The sequence below is a fragment of the Teleopsis dalmanni genome, chromosome 2 (assembly GCF_002237135.1).
Source record: "Teleopsis dalmanni isolate 2A chromosome 2, ASM223713v2, whole genome shotgun sequence".
NCBI lineage: Eukaryota > Metazoa > Arthropoda > Insecta > Diptera > Diopsidae > Teleopsis > Teleopsis dalmanni.
Window position 1 is genome coordinate 167,837,228 of NC_051847.1, and position 5,274 is coordinate 167,842,501.

The window sequence follows — 5,274 nt, forward strand, 5'->3', positions numbered from 1 at the left end:
TTGAAGCAAAAACCAAAAACTAAAATTTTCATATAATAATAATTACTTTAATAGTATTTTTCTATAGAAATGCACAATATAACAATAATATTTCTCTCTATTCATTTCATGTTCCATCATGTTCCGTTGTGATGTGAAGACAAAAGAAGGACTCCAACTAAAAAAAATTCTATGACAAACAACTATAAGCAATTGTAAGTGAAGATAATATCTAATTCCTTTACATTAAATGTCATTCCAACCAAATGACTTTACATAAACTAATTATCCAGTACTCCACTTCGCATTATTAGAATGAAAAAATAGCATAAAAAAGTGACCTGGAAAGGTAGCATAACATAACAGCAGTAATTAAGATACTACATAAGTAACTTACAAATTTCTACTGAAAGTTTAAGCAGCAGAAATATTTTAAGACGAAGAGATTAACTTCTTATTAAAAATGCAAAATACCATTATTCAAATTCTAATATAGTTTATAATAAAAAATTACTAAATTATTTTGACTTCCTTACATTAAGAGTTTAATAAAAAATTTATTCTTTTTTAATTTATAATCATATTCCCAGAAAAAGTATGTTTTTACGTACAGATTCTGTATCAAAGAAAAATTATATTATTTTATATTTATATTAAGTAAAGAGAACTATCGACTAAATAAAAATACTGAAATGCTATACCTAAACAAACAAATAAATTTTCATTGAATTCCCATGAAAAAAGTTAGATTTATATATTTTTATTAAAAGATTCAATATTTTGATGATAATACTGGTTTACAACAAAAAATACATTTAATATCCAATTATTTTCCTGTATGTTTTGGTCCACTAAACTCAGAAATCACTTTAAAAAAAACATGGATAAGGTTTTATAATATGAACCATTAAAATTTTTTTATCGTTTTTATCCGAAGTAGCATTACGTGTGCAACATATTTCGAGGTGAAAACGTCCAATTGAGTTTAATGATAACAAATTATAGTTAATTAAGTCTTCAACAATTGCTTCTAACATTGGTTTTCAATTGTTTCAGTTGTTAAAATATTATTGACAAATTTATAACAGAAAATTAAATGTTTTAGTCAAAAATATGAATCAAGAAGTCACTCTTTTGCCATGTAAAAATATAGAACGTAACTTTATTTCTGGTTTTTAATTGCAAACATTAATTGAATATTTATTAAGAAATATACAATCAATGTGCCAATGAAAAAAATCCACAGATAATTACCTGAGCTATGGGCAATTTAGGCAATGTAACATAAATATATATGGACATAAATGTTAATTTGAATAAACTTTTTCCAACATTATTCAAATTATTAACAAAATTTACTAACTTCTTACTTATTTCATTTTACTGAAACATAAGAAGTGAATCAGTGAAAGTGCGAACTATAAGTCAAGTAAGGCTTTGGATCAGTTAACTAATGAGCACGGACTCTGAGCTTTGAATTTGACAGGACATGAATTCAATCCCTGGTTTTAAAAAATTATTTACAAAAAAAGTAAATAGATGAAATAACATCAAAACCAATCACGATTAGTATTTGGCAATACTGGATCCGCCAAAAATTCAATTAATTAAAATACATAATATAAAAAAAAAAATTTATTATTGTAGTGCAATATTAGTTTGTAATATTATTAAGTACTGACATAAATCTGCAAACTTAATCATATACTTTTCGTGAAATACTTGAGATATTACTTTAGAACAAATCGTCCTGCAATCCCAAAAAAAAAAACAGTTCATTGACTTTTTAAAAGACCACCTAACCGTAGCTACGAAAACCAAATCATATAAGGTTCGTTAAAACATAATTCAATTTTAACTTTGACTTCCGTAATATCTTAAAATTTAAAGAATGAATAATAAGAATTTTAATAAACTTCAAACATTCCAATATTTGGTGCCGTATGTTATTCTTTGATTGCCATCAAATTGTAATTAATTTTTTATTTATTTATTCCATCGTTCATCGTTACTTATTTATTCTTTCATTTATTTATTTAGGAGTTAATTTATTTATTTATTCACTTTTTATTAAAATACTATAAAATTGAATTGATATTTAAAACTTCGGTCGCTTGAAACTTTATTGCTTTTCGATAACCCGAAGTATTTAAATTTACATTTCATTTGTTATTTTAAATCAATTTAAATGATTTTTCGGCATAATTTACTTTCATTCCAGCCATAAAAAGATAGTAAGATTGCTAAAATGGAAAAAGGTATTGCAAGAAATTCTGTTTGTCGTTTATTACTACGAGGGACGAAACTTAAGAAAGGACTTCACCAAAACTTAAAACTTATAAGAGAAATAAAAAACATAATCAACAATTGATAAGAAAAATATCTTTCCATTAGATAACTTCACATTGATAAAGAACACTAGCGTGTTTATGATGATTTTTTAGGTTTCTCGACCATTTTACTCTGAACTCTTTTCTTATTATAAATTTTTTTTTGAAATATTATTTGCTTTATTTCATAAAATGCTTCAAAATTTTAATTTAAAAACATTTAATATTATTTTTACCTTTAAGTGCAACTTTATTTTTTTTTTAAATTAGATACTCTAAAATTTGAATTTTATTTTATTAAAGAAATATTTTTAAATATTCCTCAAATTTTGATAAAATTAGTAAGAAAGAGTATTAACACTAAAACTAAAACAATTATTTGTGCTGTATGGCATCACTATTTTTTATTTAACACAAACGTCAAATCAAATATTTACAAAAAAACAAGAACAACAAAGAAAACTCACTTTGATCTTTTGCTTGAAATTGCTTGTTGCTGGTAACGATTCTGCACTTTTTTTAAATCTATCTGCCGATGCTTTATGGGAACAAAACTTCTGTCGACATTTTTATTGTTATATGCACATTTATTAAAAACAATTATTTGTTATAGGAAATGAATTTTATTCAATTTATTCATATTATAAATAAATATATATTTATTTATATAGTAAAGTTACATATGTATATTAACTCTGCTTTATTTTTTATGAACTCTTTTCGTTAGGCATACATACAAATGTATTTTAAGGTATATTAATTAATGTGTATTTCTATATATTTAGAAGTTATGTAATTTTTAAGCCGTCCATCGAACAAACGCAACTGATTTATTATTTCATGTTATAGATTTTCTCTTTTCATACTGGTACATACGAATCTATGTAACCACTTAAAATTATGCACAAAGAATAGTACAGTATATATAGTATTTGCAATAAAACATATAATATATTATTTTTTAAGTATAAATTACATACATACATAAATTTTTAAGCGCACTAAATTTTTACTATAAGACAACGAGTGAAAATACATTTAAAACAAATTAGAGCAATTAAATATGTTTTAATTAAAAATGTGCACCCACTTGAACTATTACAATTTATTCATGTTCTTAAAACATTAATAAAAGTAAATTTAATTTCACAGATTCTTTAATTTGATTTTATTAAAACACCGTATTAAATTTCACTCCTCTCATTAATTTATTTAACGACAAACTAATTCAATTCATCAATTTTACATTAATAAAAACAACAAAAACAATATTTATATACAGCTATTAATTTGATATATACCGTTGTTATTTTGTTTGTACAGTCATGCCTTAAAAAGCACACGGATTCATTTATTATTTATTATGAAATTGTTTTTGTGCTTTCTATTCATTCTTACTCTGATTAATCAAGGCAGATAAAGTTGTTGCTAATATTTATTTCTCTTTTTCTTCAGCTATTAACTCATAGCATACGCTCTTTTTTTTAAATTAGCAACAATTTTTTTTACCTAGTGTGAAGCCGCCATATAAACAACAATTCCACATGCATTTTTTATTCTTATTTACTTTAACAGAATTATATTAATTTCTGTTATCATACTAACAAAATATATGGCATCAAGAAAATGTTGAGTGCGATGATTGACTAAAGCAAATTGTTGTTGCGAACCTTTTGATGGTACACTTCGACGAAAGTCCAGAAAATTTAAGACCAAACTGCTGCATTTTATATCATTTATTATTTTTGCAGAGATCAATGATATTAAAACGCATTATGTATATTTTTGATATTTTTATCAAATTTTATTCTCTTACAATATGAAAATAGATAACACCACTGAGACTTATATACCAATACCTAAAGAAATGAAAATGAACAATAATGGTTGAACAGAACGTATTTAAATAAAATTGAATGGCAAAACAATTGCATTAAGCTTACTGCTAACTTACTTTAGCCAAAAACATAGAAATTTCTGTTTTTGTTTTACAGTGTTTTCAGTTGCAGTAAGTTTACATGGACGTTTATGAAATGTTTGAATTACATTATGCGAGGAAAAAAATAAGAAAAGAGTCTTCACAGCTCACATAAGCTTCACAAAATATTCCAATTACAAAATAATAAAGGCTTAATCGCAAATGTATATTCCATGTTAATGATCTGTAAACTTATTTTTTTAAATTAAAAAGTAATTTTAAATTTCTGTATAAATATTTTATATCAACTATAAACTAAAGTTCTAACTACAAGCAATTAGTTGAAGATTTAAATTATATTTTAATTAAATAAAACTAATTTGATTTTAATTTTTTTATTATATTTATTGCATTAATTTTATAAATAAATTTTATAATTAAAAGTATTGACTTTTTTTAAGTATTTAACTATTTATTCATTTCATTTTATTAAAAACGAAAATATGTTGCGTATTAAAATATAAATAATCTGTAACATTTCAATTATCTGGAAATCATTGAGCATCTTTCATATATTACTATAATCGTAATAATTATTTTAACATTTCTTACTCTAAATGACTTACAGACAGAGCATTTTATTTAATTGCTAAAACCTGTGTTAATGAAAAACATTTTATATTTCATATAAAAATATGAAATGTTTGAACAAAATAGTATTCAATACCATTGTATTCTAGCATGTGGAGAAAATCTGAAAAATTAATAATGATTTATTTGAGAAGATAAAAGATTCGAGTTTTCAAAGTTGATTCTATGAAAAAATATTTTAAGTTGATGGCAAAATATTTTAAGTTTCAAATTCAATGTTAAAAGTGAACGAAAAATTTTGAATATCAATTTTCACAAAAATGTAATAATAATTGTACTAACAAGGATGTTCAAAGATTTTCACTTGCAGTAAAGAAAATACAAAGCATCTTTTTAATTTAATATAATAAAAATAATTTAAAAGAAAAAAAATCACATTTTTCTTTATTTTTTTAT